Consider the following 19739-nt stretch of genomic DNA (forward strand, 5'->3'; position numbering starts at 1 on the left):
CGTCCCCCTCGGGTATTTGACACTTTTTCTGAAACATTATGGCCACCATATTTGAGTCCAATATAGCATCGGGTATCGATTTTCTGCAGCCACGCGTTGTTTCCGTTCCGAAAATACCCATATCATAGGGTATTTGGCACGTTTTATGAAACTTGATGGCCACCATCTTGGATTCCAAAATGGCGTCGAATATCGATTTTCGGCATCTACGCGTTGTTCCCGTTCCAGAAATACCCATATCTTAGGGTATTTGACACATCATAAAACCAATGGCTACTATGATGAATTCCAAAATGGCGTCGGGTATCGATTTTCAGCATCTACGCGGCATCCCCGTTCCGAAAATACCCTATTGTAGGGTATTTGACACTTTTTCTGAAACCCGATGGCCGCCAATTTTGGACTCCAAAATAACGTCGAATATCGATTTTCGGCACCTTCGCGTCGTCCCCGTTCCGAAAAATACCCATATTGTAGGGTATATCAGACTTTCCCTGACCCCGATGGCTGCCATCTTGGATTCCAGAATGGTGTTCTGGGTATCATCCAAACCATTTGTGGAATAGTTCAATGATTTGGGTTATCGTTCGTTTATGGTTATTTTTTATTAGGGTTCCTATCGGCAACCGATATTATAAGGATACTATCCGGATACTATATTTTGATGACTGCGTCGTCAGGTCGTGACAAGTCGAATGAGCCCCGAATTGAAGTGAAAGTGGGAAAAAAAACGAAGGAAGCAGTTTTCGAGTCATTCATTGCGTCAATTGAAATAATTCTTTGCTTCAAATGAAATGAACTGAAGCACTTGACGAACGAAACAAGTGATAGTCCAGTCATGTTTGAAAAGAGAAATGTTCATCGTGATTCGATAACAAGAAACACGATGGCTTACACGAAAATGATATTGCTCGAAATGAAGCGGATTCTGCGGAGAGTTCATTTTCTTTTCTTTGTTTCGAAAATGCAGAACCCTACTCTCTTTGGATATTCTCTGTACTTTTTGTCGGAAGTTCTCTGAACTTTTCGTCATTATTTATCTGAATTTCTCGTCATAGTTTCTTCGAACCTCTCCTTGTTGGAACCTCTCATTAATAGTTCTCTGAATTCGTCGAAAGTTGTCTTAAATTTTCGACTGAAGATCTCTGATCCTCTCCTCGGAAGTTTTCGGAACTTCTCCTTGGAAGATCTCTGAAATTTCAGTAAGAAGTTCTCTGTACTTCTTGTTGGAAGTTCTCTGTACTTCTTGTTGGAAGTTCTCTGTACTTCTTGTTGGAAGTTCTCTGAACTTCTAGTCGAATGTTGATTGATTGATTTAACTTTATTAGGGAGGCTTTCAGCCTGGGGCTGGTTCGCCTCCACAGTCGAATGTTCTCTGAACCTCTCCTCGGAAATTATTTGAACTTCTTTTCGGATTTTATTAGTCAAAAGTCTCTGACCTACTTCTTGGAAGATATCCGAACATATGATCGGTCTCTGAAGTTCTTTTCGGAATTTTGCTTAACTTATAGCCGGAAGTTTTTCGAATTTATAGAGGGATGATCTCTGAATTTCAGGAATCTTCCGAGAAATTCATGGAACTTCTGACAAGTTAACCAAGCTTCTGACAAGTTCACGGAACTTCCGACATGTCCCGACGTGAAGTTCATAGAACTACTGAAGAGAAATTCAGAGAACGTCCGACGAAAAGTTCAAACAATTTCCAAGGCAATGTTTAGAGAACTTCCTACTAGATGTTCAGAGACCTTCTCTGAGATTATCTTAGGAAGCTCTTTGAACTTTCTCTCGGAACATTCCATAGGAAGAGCTTTGAACCTCTCCTTGGAAATTCTGTGAACTTTTGGTTGGAAGTTCTCTAAATTTCTCTTCGGAAGTTCTTAGAATTTCTCACCAAAAGCTCTCTGAACTCCTCCTCGAAATTTCTCTGAACTTCTCTTCAAAAGTTCTCTGAACTTCTGCTCTGAAGTTCTCTGAACATCTTGTCGAAAGCTCTCTGAACTTTTCGTCAGTAATTCTCTGAACACTTCTCGTTGGAAATTCTCAGTACTTCTCATCAAAAGTTCACTGAACTTCACGTCGAAAGTTCTCAGTGTTTACTCTCGGAATTTATCTGAATTCTTGTCGGCTGTTCTCTAAACTTCTCCTCGAATGTTCCCTGAATTTCTTGACGGAAGTTCTCTGAACTTGTCCTCAGAATTTCTCGTCAGAAGTTCTCTTAACGTCTGAGTTTCTCGTCGGAAGTTATCCGAACTTCTCCTTTTCCGAGAATTTTACGAAACTTTCAACAAGTTCACTTATTTTCCGACTAGTTCTTGGAAATTCTGACAAGTTAACGGAACTTCCTACAAGCAACCAAAATTTTCGAGAAGTTTACGAAAATTCAGAGCAGTTCATGGAATTGCAGGGAAGTTCACATGCATTGAAAGATGGTCAAGGAACTTTAAAGACGCTCATGGATCTTCGAAGAAGCTCACGGTTCTTCAGAGAAGTTGACAAAACTTCAGTGAAGCTCAGGTATTTTCAGAGAAGTTTACGGAAATTCAGAGATGTTCGAATGAAACTTTCAAGACTCTGACGGATCTGTCGAGAAGTGCATGGAAGAGCATGAATCTTTCGAGAAATTTTATTCTATAGAATCCTAAAACATTTTTTGGAAAGTGTTGGGGAGTGGTACTTGCAGAGATTCCTTCTTTAGTCAAAGTAGTGGGTTGGATCCAAACCCCAAAACGGGTAATTAATTTCCTTTCGGTGATACCACGGAAATTGTCATCATCGTGGTTTTTCCATAGGGTTTCTTGGTTTCTTCCATAAAAGACGAAAGCAGACACTCGCGGATTACCGTAATCTATACAGTTATTCATCTACTTATTTTTCATTGCCTAACAACACTACCACTTTTTGCTCGGGCACACGCGAATATTACCAAAGCCCACCAGGAAGTAAGCATTGCTTGGCTACTATGATCAATGTTTGTATACTAACCACTCTATTCAATTTGCACCACAGGCTTACTTTCGGTTTGATCAGGTTCAAACCGTTTAATGTTACATTTACGGTCGTGCAACATTTTTGATTGCTTATGAATACCCGAGCAAAATGAGGCACTTTGAATCAGTAGAAAATTAATTGCTCAATAATTCGGTAAGGAATGATTTTTCGACCTACCTTGCCGTACAATTCTTTGCTGCAAATGGGGTCTACTTTCATATCCTTTCGGGTGTAACACGAACTACCAATCACCCTGTGATAACCATAACTAATAAAACTAACTAACCATTCCCAACTCCCCACTGGCTTGTGGGTACTGAAGTGTCGATCGAAAAAAATAAACTCTGATCCTACTCTAAATTATGATGGATCGATGGTCGTGACCAGAAATACTCTTCTTCTTCTTCTTCTTTTTCCTTTATTTAACGTCGGTCTCTGTTCCGCAATCTAGTGCCAATCACCGACGGACATCGATTGCCATCCATTGACGGCAACCGGCAACTTCCACACCTGCGTAGGATATCGCACCCATTCACAACACACATGGGCCGGGACCAACGGCTTTACTTCTCTTCCGAAGGAAGACGTGACCAGAGATTTTTATGCCTCAGAAAAATCCCACCGACCTCGGCTGGGATTGAACCCAGACTCATTGGGGTGTTAGAAAGCAGTCACGCTTACCACTACACCACCGGCACCGGCTAGAAATACTCAGAGGGAGAGATAAGCGGAAGGAATGTTTTGAGCCAAATGAACTGTCAAAATCTGAGCCAATCGAACATTCCCATTAGAATTTTTCCAAGGATTTCATATGCTTACTAGATTAATTTAGAGAGTATTGCAATCGAACAGAAATTCAATCACCTTTATGTTTCGTGTGCTTCTCAAATTCAACTAGTTTTGACGTAGGACTACGTCTGTGATTTCTATATGTGGGTACACTTTATGAAAACAGAAAATGGAACATGTAACAAAATTATGAAAGATTTTGAACGTTAATAACTCAGCTACCCCTGGACCAATGTCAATAATTTTATCACCAATTGTTCAGAAATATTTCTACGCATCTGTTAAATTTCAGACATTATCATTCTTCAAGGTGTCACTATTGGAAACTGCACGAATGTGCAACTGTTGCTATGATAATTAAAATTATCACCGATCGCCTGCGAAAAGCGATTTCCCTAACACAAATTTCAAAGTTGATTTCCATCCAGTCTCACCAAACGGTGTTTATTCAATCACCCCGTGGTGAGTGGTGGTGTTGTCCAGTGTACAACGAAAGGCTCCCCGCAAGCAGCTAGCTATCATGGCTGCCCTCAACCGCTGATCGGATTCAGTTCCAATCACCGTGTGTGGTGGTGTCCGGTCGTGCTTTCGGCGTGTGGCGTTCAACATTGTTCTCCAGTACACAACAAAAAGTTGCCTGCAAGCAGCGAGCTGCAGCCCACAAGAGCATCGATAGAAGGAGGAAGAAGCCGCACCGCTATTGATCGGAATCAGTAGCTCTTCGTGAGTTGCTGTGGGCCATCAAGCGCGTCAAACTAAAGAGTATAAACAGAAAGAACCCCGCTCAAATTCCTATTCCTACACCAAACAAGCTCCTGCTGCAGTTAACAAATAAGATTTATTATATAAGACCACGTAGTCCTACGTCATCATTGCGTACAACCCCATAGGGCTGTCCCTTTTAGTTTTTTGAATAAAAACCATATTCTAACTCTATTGATTAATTGATCTTAGTTGGTCAACTAATAGCACCAAGAAATGTGCAAAATATTGCCATGCACTCAATTATTTGTTTGCACGTAAATCGAATCAAAAGTAAAAGTCATGTGAAATGCTAGCTTCTAGCAAGTGTTGCAAGATTATTTAGGTACAAATCCCTGCTGCCGAATTGTATTTTGTTTTCTCCGCCCATCTCTCCCTCTGAGTATTTCTCCTTCAAACCATCATATTGCGATCGACAGTGAGCATGCATAAGGGCGTATACGCGATGATCGATTCTCTTCATCGATTTTCTTTTTGCATTGCTACAGCTAAGCGAAAAAAAATTCTAGAATTTGTTCAATGCAGAGTTGTAACAGGTTGTATTGGCTTTCAATAGCAACAGCAACGCACCGAGAAACGTTAATTCTAGCGAGTTGTTAACAAAAGAGTAAATCGACGAAGGGAATCGATCATCGAGTTTACGCCCTTATGCATGCTCTCTGTCGGAGTGTTGTCTTATCGAGAGAACCATCAGATCTTCATAAATACCGACAGTGTACGTAGATGGTGATGATCCGGTTGTAGTGAGTACTGTGTAAGTTGTAAAGTATGTTCGATAGTGAATCAGGGTTACTCTTTAACAGAAAGTTTCAAGTGAACTTCTGGGAAGTTGGAAAGGAACTTGCGGGCAGTTCCAGGGAAACTTCTTTGAAGTTCCTCGCGAAATGCTGGGAAGATTTCAGCAGTTTTTGGAATTGTTGGAATTTTTCAGCAGTTTCCTCGGACCTTTCCTGAAGCTCCTTCGAAACTTCGCTGAAGTTTTCTTGCAACACCTCTAAATTCCTCTGGGATTTCTGTGAAGTTCTCTTACAATTTTGCAAAAACAGTCAGAGAAAATACTTCCAGAACTTATCTTTAGTCCTCCCGGAGCTTTGCTAAATGTTCCTTGAATCTTTCCTGAAAAAAAGTTTAGAGCACTTCTAGGATGCTTCAACAGCTTCAAGGATTTGGATTAGCTTCAGGCAAACTGCAGTAACTATTAAAAAATTTGAAAACCTCAGAAAACTTCCACCAAGTCAAGAATATCTCAATGATGTTCAGAGAACTTGAGTAAAACTGAAAAAAAAATAAACTTTGAAGAAGTTACATTAAGCTCAGGAAAGCTAGCTTTAGAGATCTTCAGGGAAGCTCAAAGATCTTAAAGACAGTTTCAATAACTACATGGATATTCCGACAATTTAAAGAAAATCTAGACTTTAGGGGACTTTAAATGATCTGCAAAGTCAAGTTCTGAAAAAATTAGAACAGTTCCAGGAATCCAGTTTTCAGGAAAAGTTTGAAAATCCTTTCAAAGCTACGGGAAATTCAGGCAAATGGTGGGATAAAGAAGGAACTTCCATTAACATCAGGAAAATTGGTGTAACAGTATGGAAGTTCCGAAAACTTTTTGGAAATTTGGGAAGCTTCAGAGTAGTATCAAACACTTCAGGGAGGTCTTAGAACCAAACGACAGATTCTATGTGACGATACAACGGTTTTTGTACTGCAACTGAAAAAAGAAAAAATAACCCCTTATTTTTTGAGAAATTTTGAAAATTTGTTAGATTTCCTAAAATAATTGATCGAGAGTTTTTGAATTGAGTAGCTCAAAACGTTTTGGTGAGTAGCTGTTTAATAGTGTAGTTGAGAGGAGCAAAACGTTGTAATACCACGCAACATACACACTAAGATTATTTCACCGAAATCTGAACGTTCTTGAACGTTCGGTAAACAGTTCGGTGATTTTTCACAGATTTCCTGTAATTTTTCAGCAAATATCTGTGAAAAATTACAGGAAATCTGTGACAAATCACCAAACTGTTTATCGAACGTTCAGCTGTTGAGATTTCGGTAAAATAATCTAAGTGTGTAGTCACTCACAGAAATCATTTTTAGAAATTTAAAAAATAAACTGTTGATCAACTATTATAGGAAGATTAGCAAATCAACATCAAATCAGTGGAGGGTCACTTTTCATTTTGCTCAGTTAAAGTATACAAATTTTCAAAACATCAGTCATAAATGTGGTTAAATCCTGGTAGAATGTGACCAACAAACAATTTATGCCGCAGAACTGCCTTATGCAACAGTCTTATTGAGCTTTAGCCTGCTCAATTGTTCGTGAGGATGCTTAGGGAAATTGCCAGATTAAAAAAAAGATGTTCTGAGAACTTCAAGAAAGTTTTAGAAACATCAGGAAAATTTCTGGAGCTTCAAGGAAGATGAATAACATTTTTGTCTTTAAAAAATAAATAAATGTAGGCATTTTTCAAATCACTGGTAATTTCACAGAAAATCATTAAATTGGAAACATTTGACCATATAAAAAAAAAAAGATTGATTGACACATAGTTTAATGAACAATGTTACTTTCAGGTTAAGGACAACAATCGTTCCAACTCTATTATTCGTACACTACCTTTTAAGGACACCCCCAAAAAACCATGCAAATAGGGGAATTTACGTATTCTCGGCAACCTAAGCAGCGACCTTATTTCTATAGCCTTTTTCTCTATGGAACGCACACATATGCAGTATTGGTTTGTTTACAATCTTTTGCTGCCAGCTGCTTTAACAATTTCAGTCAAAAGAATTGTCAAAAACTGTTTTGAAACGCTTTTACAAAGCTCCAATCTTCTCTAGTGAGAGCGAGTATTGTCGGCAACCAGTTTTTCTTCGGCAACCGTTCCATTTGAACTGCATGTAAATCTGCTGTTCTATTATCGGCAACTCGAAATCAGCTACAATATGTAGTGCGTGTGTTGCATTTCAAGAAAACCTTGCTAGATTGCTTTTTCTCAGTGGTAAAAATATAGCCAAATTGAAGCTGAAAGCATAAAGAATCGTTTACATGCATTCAGCGAAGTGTTTTCGTAAGAAAATCCAGTGAAAATAGTGTTTCAATTTGGGTTGCCGAAAATAGTCTGTCATGCCGAAGCCGTCATTTCCCCTATGTTTTGTTCAATGATCTCTCATTTTACGTTCAATTTTTGATCTCCAAAGGTGATTTGAATGGTATGAATGGTATAGCATAAGTGTTCTACTACTTTTGGCCAAATTTGGCCAACCCAATTCTGAGAAAATCAGTCACGATTTTTTAGAGTAAATTTTGAAAAATATTGTAACTTTGGGTGAACACCCACAAATTTGCAAATTATATTGAACAATTCAATACCTTTCAAATGATCTAAAGAGAACGAAAATTGGACGTAACATGGCAGAGATATGAACATAACAAATTTGTCATGTTTTTTTTGGGTGTTCTTAAACTTATGATCGGGAGTCTATGTTCAAAAACTGATTTTGAATCCTATTGAACGTAAATCAAATTAAAAATCTACATTTTTGTACAGAGAAACTCGTCAAAGCTACCATTGGAGTCTCATAATGAATTACTACAAACAATTTCTCTTTACATCTATCACAAACCTATCAATTTGACCCCGGTGATTAATTAACCCCCGGATCACAATAGTTTTTCTAGATTCCATATTTCTAATTAATATTTTTCTGTTATTTTTAATAATATTTTTTTTCATTTCAGGATGGTAGGAGGAAAAATATGGTAATATGAGGCCCCCTCAGATCCTAAATCTTCTTCTTCTCCGCATATCAAGCTTAATGCTTATCGCATTTTAGCTTATTGCGTGCTCTCAACTTAGTGTTCTAGATGCACTTCCACAGGTATTACCCTTGAGAGCTTTCGATGCCTGTACCATTTTTGCATTAGTATAATTGTGTGGCAAGTACAATCATACTCTATGCCTAGGGGAGTCGAGAAATTTTCCAACCTGAAAAATGCCTAGACCGAACCGAGGCCCTAAATCTGGCACTGGCATATACCACTACTGTGTTACCTGATTTAAAACGAATATATACACAGCTAAAAAAAAGTAGTGTAAATTTCCGTTACTATGATGCACATAAATGGAGCGTCATAAATCGTGTAAATTTATGAGACATGTCATACAATATTCCATGTATTGTATGCAACTTTCCACCTTTGTTTGCAACATTTCTTGCAAGCTGCTAGTTTACGTGAAAAGGAAGTTTACATGCATGAATGTTTGCATGCATGATTGTTTACATCACCAGTAAAATTCAGATTTTTTTAGTGTGTACCCCGAATACAACGTATAGGGAAAATGGATGTAATGTCGGCCTAAATGCCTCTAATTTGGGCCCATACATACATTCAGAAATCGACTAAATTTTCAATAGCGACCACAAATATCCATTAGTACCGTCCCAACGACGCGTTCATCTAGATAAAATTGATAAATAGCAGATTTTTAGCGATGGGTTCCATCCTAGATCCATATGCCAACATTAGAGCCATTTCCTCTAGTTCGTCTAATTTTACATTGCAAATGCTATGCAAAATTAGACGAATCATACGTTGTATTCGGGGTACTCGTGAGTAACGTATATTCGTTATAAGTCAGGTACCACAGTAGGCCCAGTAAAGAACGCCAGTACAGTTTTGATGACCGAGCTGTCGAAAAAATCGGGATTTTGAACACGATAAGAGATAGTACACGTTACATTGTATTCAATGGTGCTCACAAGAGTCATGAGCGATCTAAAGTACGGTTCTTTCATAACACCACCCCCATTAAAAAAAAAACAACCTTCGTCAGATGAAACCGTACCAACACCTGCGGTGGGACATGGATTTGCATTCTATTAATTGGCAATGGAAAAACAAAAATGCGGAAACCGAAAGGGTAAAATTTTAAATATTCGATCGGCGACAGCACCATGCTGGGGTGTCATCGCCATCCGAACGAGTTTAATTATGAAGGCGATCGCTTTATTGTGATTAAAATTTTAAACACACACCGGGTGTTCCTATAGCAACAACAACCACTAAAGGGAACTATGGTTATCTTTTTTTTATCGTTCAAGTATGCTTTACCAAATGCTATTTGAAAGTTATGAATTGGGATATTAATGGAATACTACCAATAGCGAAAATGGGTGATTATTTTTCATTTAATTCCACTTAGTAATTTGTTTCCATAACAGATACGTATTTTGACTACAATGGGCAGTCTTCGTCAGTGTCATTATCAGTAAATACCTATTGAAATCCAACCATCTTAAGTACTCATCCTCTAGGTAGTAGGTAGGTAGGCATCTAGGCATGCTCACTGAAATTTGATAGATGGAATATTTTCAAATAACCCACATTCCACTGTATTTATTTGCAATCTCACCGATGAGTAAAACAAATCTCTATATAATTTTGTAAAATCAAAGCAATTTTCCGTCCCGCAGGTGGTAAATGTCACCTTCACGAGCTTCTGAGTACGGTGCTGGGTGGAAGGCACCACCCAACGCCCTATTTTGAGGTATTGCTATAGTATATCAGCATTGTCTTTTACCTTTAAAACTCTACCAGCCAATATCTGCCCGAAAACACTGGCAGTTATAAGCCTATCTTGATGATATTTTTCTTGACGATGGGATCAAGATAGGCTTATAACATGTTATTACCGTTATAACTGCTCAGTCTGGCCCAGGGCTACTTCCACTCACTTCGCTATAAAAGTGTTTTTCTAATTTATGGAATCATTGGATGCTATAATGATATTTTGCACTTCTTTTTCTGATCATAATTGCAAAAGCGATGAGTAAATATGCCTAATATTTTCCAGTGGAAAACCTTAAAAATCTGCAGGAAAATGAGGAAAATTGACGAAAACTTTTCTCAGTCCAGGAGTAGCACCAATTGACTGAGAAAATTCAATCTTTACTTTTCTTATATTCAAGTACTTTTTGCGATTTATGAGTAAACTGAACTCAAATTTGGGTTGATTTCATTGGCCGTGTACTCGCTTTGATCAAGTGTAAACGAGAGGAATATTTTTTCTTAGGTTTTATAACCCCCTCCCCCGCCATTGGTAACCGTCAATATTTTTTTTTTAATTTGTATGCACTCCGTAGACATTTGCCAATAATTCCCCTCCACCCCCACCCAACCCTATACAGTGTCAATAGACGTCACACACACGGCCAATCATACCAACTCAGCGACTGAGATTAGTTGACTCAGAGAATTTTCTTTCCATACGAAATTAACTCAGATTTGGAATAAACTGCAGTTCCTAATTGGAAGATTGCCGTAAAAGCTCAACGCAGATGTCGCCACTGCATGATGATGATAATGTTGACAGACTGCATATAACATTCGTGAAAATTAGCGTTAAATCATAATTTTCATCAAGCCTCTATAAAATCCTTCCAATATAACATTCGAATTGAAGAAGAAAACGTTTTTACTATCAGACTGATGTGCATCTTTGACTTTTCCAGTTGAACTTTCATAATGCTGGGTTTAGACTAGGCAAGTCAAATGATCAACTCAGTTGAATTCAATTGACTTGAAAAGTTGAGCCTGGTTCAACTTTTTTCAATTCAAGTGAGTTGATCAAGTCAGTTGAATGGCATGGTTTACACGTTCAATTCACGTTCAAGTCAGTTGAATTCAACTGACTTGATCAATTGACTTGCCCTGTCTAAACCCAGCTTAAGATATATTCATTTCATTTCGTGGCTCCATCAATGCTGCATCGTAAATATGATGTAAGCAGAAGTAAATTGCTCAATTACTCAAAATAAAGATGATTTGTCATCTTGTTATCACATTGAAGACCATCTAGCACCATTTTATAGTATGGTGCGTGTTGAGTAAAGTAAGTTCCGTTGCGTTTTCCGTCGACAATTGTGAGTATCAATATGTTTGCTTAGAAAAGGCGAATATTGTGTCCTATACAACCAATTCTCCATTACCACCAGCATGATACAACCTTTCCTAAGTAAATTAACTTAATTTCCACTTTCATCTTAGTGGCAATCGCACATATTCACCATTTTCCGAAAAATGCAGCTGCGCAGGAGGCTAGAGATGAACTAGCCTAAGACTAAAAATCTCTTAAATAAAGAATTAAAAAAAAAAAAAAAGCTGCGCAGGAGGTAACCTCTCGCTGTGGGTGTAAACTTGTTATGCATTATTTTCCATGAAAACCTCTCCGATCCATACCGAAATAATAACAATTAGTTTTCAAACACGTTTTCTTACACGATTCAAGCAAAAGTTTCCACGGGAAATTATTAGTTTTTCATTATGGACCGATTTGCCCCAAAAATCGTCTGTTTTACTTGGAAAATTTGGAAACTTTCCTCCTTCTAGTAATTCTCACTTCGAAATGTAGGAGGTGAAAGCTTGGAAAAGTTTCACTGCAAGACGCCAACTCGAGGTTTTCCTCTTGGCGTTGACGGCGACTCTGTACACTGTAACTGGAAAGTACCCATTAATGGGTGAAAAAGTGCCCATTTCGCAGTAAAGTAGGTAAACTCATAAAATGGGTAAAACGTCTTTACCCACTAATGGGTAAAGAGCTTATACGTCAAATCATGGGGTACTTTTTACCCATTTCCAGAATGCATTGTTTTCCGTAACTGGGTAAAAAAGTACCCAATTTTAAATTTATTTATGAGAGTCAAATTTGTGGAATGAAACAAATATGCTTTTAACAACGTTATAAGCTAAGAAATCATTCAAATCATATAGTATTTCTTACCTTGAAGCTTTTTGAAGCTATCACCATTCTTTAAACTATTCATATATATATCACTTTTTGTATACAGTATACTTTTCAAAACGGAACAAAGGCACTCGACAATGTAAACCTAGTATGTCAGCAACGTTATGGTGCAACAAAGATATTTTTCACCCAATAATGGGTAAATATGTACCCATTTTTGATCCCTGAACAGGTTTCGGAAATGGGTGAAAAAGTACCCACTATTAGAAATTTTCATTTACGCATTTTTTGACAGGTCCATACACTACCACAAAATGGGTACTTTTTCACCCATTAATGGGTACTCGCCAGTTACAGTGTAGCTCTTTACTCTTATGAGAAAATCCATAAGCAAATGTCAGACTGTGCGTGAAACATGGCGGTTTTTGTACTATTCTTTCACTCAAGCGAAAATTCCCATAAGAAACCGAGTGGTGAGAAATTCCAAAAGTCTCAGCTCTGAACATGGTCGTGTCAACTGCATTTCGACAAAAGTCGATATACCCAAAATTGCGTGGAATTTAGCGGTCTTTTCCAGAAAAAAAAAGCTTCTCGAATACGATGAAAATCCATAGGAGTTTCACTCAGTCCATTGGTATACTCCCAGCCTAAGTAAAATTTGAATGGATTTTCCTCTTATTCGAGAAGTTTTTCCTGGTTTTCCACGGCTTTCACACGGAAAATTCATCTCACATCCGATATTGAGTTGACTCGACTTAATTATGAGTTAATCTGAACGACCGTGTAGTGGTCGTGGGTTTTTTGTCAGATTTCCAAGGTGACTACATATAGGTGATCTAATGTGTCAAATTCATGATTCAGCCATGTTGGATTTTTGACCGAGTTTGTTTACAATTTGCTCGAAAACCGCACTTCCGCCCCCCCCCCCCCCCCGCGACTTCCTTGCCATTATAGTGAGAAAGCTGTATCACCATTTATATACCCACCATGCCCTTTTCTTTACCATCTGCACGGCGAATGAGCTAACCTACATTTGAATTCAATTTACTCATAAATCGCAAAAAGTGAAAGGAATTCTACTAGACTGAGTAAATTTTTCATCAGTTTTCCACATTTTCCGGCAGATTTTTTATATTTTCCACAGGAAAACGTGAAGCAAATGTACTCATCGCTGAGTTCGTGCACTTTTTGCGATTATGAGTGAACTGAACTCAGGTTTGGGATGATTTAATTGACCGTGAGAAAAAACTTCTCGATTTTAAGGAATATCGATAAGAGTTTCACTCAGTCCAGTATATAGCTAGACTAAATAAAATTTTCATGGATTTTCCTCATATTCGGAAAAAAAAAATCCTGGTTTTCCACGGCAATCTCAACGACCGTGCAGTGGTCGTGGTTTTGTTTGTCAGATTGTCTTCCCGTTTTCTTTACCATCTCTCTTTCTTTGTCGCTCACCCACCGGTCGTGGGGCAGCGTCTCGCGGGTAGGGAAGTGAGTCGCCGTCATGGGGTGGGTAGCATTTCGCGTCGTTATTCGTTATTCGAACATTCGCATAGCATCCATCACTAGTGCAGCAGTCGCTCCCGTGGTCTAGTCATTGCCCGAACCTCTTCTCAAGCATACTTACCTGGCATAGGGGTTACCGTGATCATGAAGGCGGTTCCCCCAGGGTGAGGCCCTTCCATTGCACCTCGGTTGGGTTGACCCCTGCGATTATCCCTCATGTGGATAACTCGTGTGCGCTATTTTTGGTAGCCGGGAAGTGCGTTCGCGCACATCCCGATCCTAATCATTATAATAAGATTACAATTAGTATTTAATTAATTGATCCATTCCGACCATCTGCCTTTAAAATGTGTAGGGAGAAAGCGGTATGTATTGGAAAGCCAAGTGACATATCAAAGCTTTGTACACTTTTATCTATTATTGTCAGCGGGCGGAAAATTAAACCCTTGTGTACATTGTATCCATTGGCCAAGGACTTTGTTTACCCCTCTACAGTGATGTCACATAGGTATACACATTTATCTCCATATTTTGACACAGATTACAGATTTTTCATATAGTGGAATACATTTATAACTCTGGATTATTTATTCACTCCGATAAATAATCATTTCTTCCTTTTGAGATTATTAAATAATTTTAATATTTTTATTTTATTATCTTCGTTAGTTTTTCTTGTTAATTAATTAACCACCACGTCACCATGTATGGGGTTGTTCAGCCAGAAAGTTGAGCACGTTTCTTCGGGACTTTCTGGTCTCAGATTGAACTAAGTAATAAGTTACTACAATAGAAATCGCACTCTTAAAGTTAATGCTATACTTACCATTATACCACTGAACGAGCACAAATGTGGAAAGATGTTCAAAATGCAAGTCGGTTCTGATTTAGCGGAAAGCAGCTGTTTATGATAATCAAATGTGTCCTTCATCAAGTTATTTATCTGTTTGAAGTTATCAGTATTTTCTGCTAAAGCAGCGCATAACATAGCCTTCTCGGATGTTATGTTATCTACATTAGGTGTTGGATCGAAGTTCGATTAAATTTACGTTTACTCATCGGCAAATCTTTCCGCATATTATTCAGGCGAGTTTTAATCCAACCGCTGTGATAATTACATGGCCCTTTGCCCACCGTTATGCAAAAAAAAGGAAGCCTGAAAAACACAATATGATTGTTAATATACTACAAAGGGAAAATCTATTAGGTTCCATGAAAATTATTATCTAACATCGAAAACTTAATTGCACCTGAAGGTTCATACATAATATTAACTAAATATACAGTCAACTCGCCCTAACTCGATATTGAAGGTACCATCGAGAAAGGAAAAGTAGACTGTACTAGAAGGGCGTACTCTATGTTTATGTAACACATCAAAGCAGATTAATGTATATTTTACACCTCTCTCTCAACGCGTACTTTTTGTGTTACGTTATATTTGGAAGAGTTCTATTGATGAATCTACGTTACGGTCGGCCAGCAGATGGAAATGATGTGAAAATGATAATGGCGTTTTCCAACTTTCAAATCGTATGGAATATTTTTTAGTACATCATCACTTTTGTGGTTTTGGATTTCAAACCTAGGTGTCGCATGCACTGGTGCAGTTTCGGGTAGATTCATCAATTGGCGTTGACGGCGACTCTGTAGCTCTTTACTCCTATGAGAAAATCCATAAGCAAACGTCAGACTGTGCGTGAAACATGGCGGACTTTGTACTACCCTTTCACTCCACCGAAAATTCCCATAGGAAACTGTCTGAATTGGCTGGAAGAGCAAAGTTTTCGACGGTGCCGTCAACGCCAATACTAACCTCTGGTGGAGCAAGCTTGTACGGACGGGTACTTAGAAGATGTGGAAAAGCTTTCAATATGTCCAAAGCAAGTTTGTGCTTCTCAGGTATTCCAGGGCGCCTAAAAATATGTTGTCACTGATAATGGCTTGATCGCTATAATGATAAGATCTTTCTCTTAGATGTACCTACTTATTGTAGTTGTATTTCGGTACAATTTCTGCTAGTAGATTAATGTAGAGGATTCCTCTAAATTGCTTGAACTGTTCAAGAATTGTACGTATGTTCTAAATAAGAGAAAGAGAATGAGAAATCGATGTAAAGTATAAACATTTAAAGGCACGAATACAGTAAATAACATACCGTATGCGTGATGATGTTTGCACCATTGAGCAACGTCAAAATAAAAAAAAAAATTTCAAAAATTATGTTAATCATCGATCGAGTTTCCACTTGCTGCAATTACGGCCTCCACACGCTTCCGGAATGCACGGCAGGTTCTAATAATGTAGTCTGGATCCATTTCTCTCCAGGTACGGGTCAGTGTTTGTTTGAGGCTTGCTGTACTCGGGTGGCGTTTAGAACAGGCCTTGGCCTTCATAACGCGCCATATTGAGTAATCCAGCGGATTAAGATCGGAGCTGGATGGCGGCCACATATCCTTCGCCCAGAACAGAAGATGTTCCTGCAAGCACTTCTGAGTGCAGTTCAAAGTGTGGAACGGAGCTCCATCTTGTTGAAATACAACATTTGGCTTCGGACCGTACTGTTCTTTGATCCACGGAAGAACATACTTACTTAAAATCCCGATGTAGACCTCCGTGTTCACCTTGTCGCCTTCTGGAATGAACACCTGGTCAATTTTTTTGCCATCGGAAGCCACCAATCCAAACACCATAACGCTAGCAGGATGCTTGGTGGATACACAAGAACGTCGGCCTCGTCTTTTACCGGAAGAGACTAATATACCGGTCGTTTCTGGAATTTGATACGGGATCGACGGTAAACATGCTCTCGTCGGTGAACAGGATTACCGGATTTTTTCGCTTAAGGAAGTTCAAGATTTTCTTGCATCGTTCGACTCGTAGCTCCCGAATGCGGTTGGTAATCATGTGAGTTTTTTTTTTCGTGCCCTCGACTTCGCCCCGCAATCATCCTTTACGATCTTCCGTGCCGTAACGTCACTGATCCCGTGTTCCTTTGCCATTTTCCTTATTGAACGCACTGGATTCACCCGAATCTTCCTTTTGATAGCAGCGATAACCCTCGGAACCCGAGCTGACCTCTAAAGACCTGTGGCCACCTTCGCGGATAGTTTTCCTTTCTTTTCTCGGTCTAAAACCTTTTTGACGGTCCACCGGGACACTCCCATGGCGATTGAAATGTCTTTTTGCGACATTTGCGCGTGGGACAAATCACGAATACGCTGCCACTTCGTCATGGGGCAACTGTCAAACTAAGTAAATTATTTTCTTTTATACACAGCCAACTACGGTATGAGTTATAGGTTACGTGCATGCAAAGAAAACCAAGGCATTGTATGCACAGGTGAAACGGGAACCTTATTTGTACGATGTGTACCATCACGCATTCGGTACGGTGCTGTACAACACATAATCGAATAACAGTCCCATACGAATAGGAAATTGATCAAAGATGGAACTGGTTTGTATAGGCATAGGCTGATATGCGATTATATAGCATAAACAAATCAATCAATGTTGAAGCTTTACACTCGACTTCGTGTAGTGTTTCTTGATGGTTTCCTCTGAGTTCTTTATGAAATGGATTGGTGGATGGACCAGGCAATGATGTCTTAACTCCTTGGATAATTTTTCGTGGGCCAAGTTCGAGACCAAGGTCAATCATGTCTTCGTTGGTAATACATTTGTAAGAAGGTTTTCCTACAATTGGGAGCATGCGACTTACCTTAATGACTCATCTCAGGGGGAGCCTAGCTTCCGTCTAAAAGGTTAATTTCTACGTTGGGAGAGGGGACTCTCCGTTCCGCTGTCACGCCAAAGAACACCACCTTCACGAACGACACCAATTCAACGCGAAGCGTGAACTCGAACCGTAGTTTTTCCTTGATTTTCGCCCCGGACAAGAAAACGGCGATTATTATTCCTCACGCACTTTGGGACCACGGGACAAATCGGATCCGCTCGCGGAACGAGATCGGGAGTCGGTCTTCAAATTACACTGCACTATCTTGGTTCCGGAACGAGAGTCGACACTTGGTCTCACTGTGAACTGGATGCGACGCAAGTGATATTCACACGACGGTTTATAATTTTTCACCACGGACTAGATTTTCGACCTTATCGTTGGGAGGTTGGTACGCAAGAGACCGACGTCTCTTTTTTTCCGATCCTCCTCCACCTCCCAAGTTCGTTTTTGCGCGTCGTTGTTCGAGCGACGCTCGTTTCGGCGGAAGCTGCCCACCGATCGTTCTTTGCGTTTTCGACGCCTCCTTGTGTCGGAGTGGGTGTTGGCGTTTTGCGGCAAGCCGGAATGCAATTTTATTTTAAATTTATAAACCTAACTCCTACAAGCAATACTAAACAATTTTGATGATTAATTTTTGATTATCTTTGGGACATTGCAAATATGTAACACATTGTACAGACATACAAAGTTCGCTGTTGTATTACCGTTGTACCAACAATCAATACGCAACTAACGATTTTAAATTGGCTCACTACACGAAACGAAAATCAATTATTTTATTCATGTGTTTCACTTATACAATTTTGCCAAAACATCAGTCTTATACATTCCATAAGACAAACCACATAGGTCCTATAAGAATGCACAAAAGGTATGTGTGACCGCTTATACATTTCATTTGACACATGAGCTTCATTAACTTTTTGCAAGGCGTCTGCTTATTAGTTGACTTATACATTTTATGAATAATCAGCAATAGAAATTTGCCAAAAGGTATAAGGACTTTTCTATCCGTGTACCTACTTGACTAACCAATTGGTCCCAAGCAAATCGATTAAAGTACCCCATTCTAGTCAAAATTCTAGTACTACACACATAGGCGTAGCCCGGGGGGGGGGGGCAGGGGGGAAGGCGACTGCCCAAAGGCTTTCGGGGAAATGGTGTTCGGTGAAATGGCATTCGGCCAAATTTTTCATAGTAATTTTTACGCCCATGACTACACTATGTTTGTTTTGATTCGCTATGAAAGTTTGACAGATAAAATGAGGGGTTATTGGATTTTCCTATGTTTCGAGGGGTGAATCAATTAGCTGGGGACCGAAGATAGTACCAGAGCTGAGCCAAAAAGTTGAGCACGTTTCTTTGGGACCTACTAGTCTTAGAGTTACCTCTATGGTTGTACCAACAATCAATTCGAAACTAACGGTTTTAAATTGGCTCACTACTTGACTAGCCTATTGGTCCCAAGCAAATCGATTAACGAACCCCATTCTAGTCAAAATTGTAGTATGTACTACCCAATGTTTGTTTTGATTCGCTATGAAAGTTTGACAGATAAAATGAGGGGTTAGTGGATTTTCCTATGTTTCGAGGGGTGAATCGATTAGCTTGGGACCGAAGATAGTACCAGAGCTAAGCCAAAAAGTTGAGCATGTTTATACGGGACCTTCTGGTCTTAGAGTTACCATAGAGGTAACTCTAAGACCAGAAGGTCCTGAAGAAACGAGCTCAACTTTTTGGCTCAGCTCTGGTACTATCTTCGGTCCCAAGCTAATCGATTCACCCCTCGAAACATCTGTCATTTTATCTGTCAAACTTTCATAGCGAATCAAAACAAACATAGTGTAGTACTAGAATTTATTCTAGAATGGGCTATGTTAGTCGATTTGCTTGGGACCAATAGGCTAGGCAAGTAGTGAGCCAATTTAAAATCGTTAGTTTCGTATTGATTGTTGGAGTTACCTCTATGGTTGTGCTGCTTTAAGCTTGTATTACAAATTGTACTTTTTGAGGTACTAGATTAATTTGTATGTCTGTCTGTGGTATTGAGGAGTATCTTGAATTCATAGAAATCATCGAGTGAAACAGTTTTTTTTTTACAAAAGCTATTGCACCCTTATTCTAACTTTATCTAGATTTGTTTTAATTATGTTACTCACACTTCCGATTGGCCTTCGTTTGATCACGAATGGCGAGGAAGC

General features: G+C 39.1%; 1 protein-coding gene and 1 non-coding gene across 2 annotated transcripts in view; both read left to right on the forward strand.

The window, feature by feature from the left end:
* LOC135710738 (uncharacterized) overlaps nucleotides 1–19739 on the forward strand; it is an 88751-nt gene that overhangs the window by 27272 nt on the left and 41740 nt on the right. The gene's annotated exons all lie outside the window — the stretch shown is intronic.
* Nucleotides 13907–14070, forward strand: LOC135710744 (U1 spliceosomal RNA). The gene has a single exon (XR_010518442.1). It is a non-coding gene; the product is annotated as a U1 spliceosomal RNA (small nuclear RNA).

This window comes from Ochlerotatus camptorhynchus, unplaced genomic scaffold (genome assembly GCF_037179485.1).
Source record: "Ochlerotatus camptorhynchus isolate MF236.1 unplaced genomic scaffold, CSIRO-AGI_Acam_v1.1 ptg000401l, whole genome shotgun sequence".
NCBI lineage: Eukaryota > Metazoa > Arthropoda > Insecta > Diptera > Culicidae > Ochlerotatus > Ochlerotatus camptorhynchus.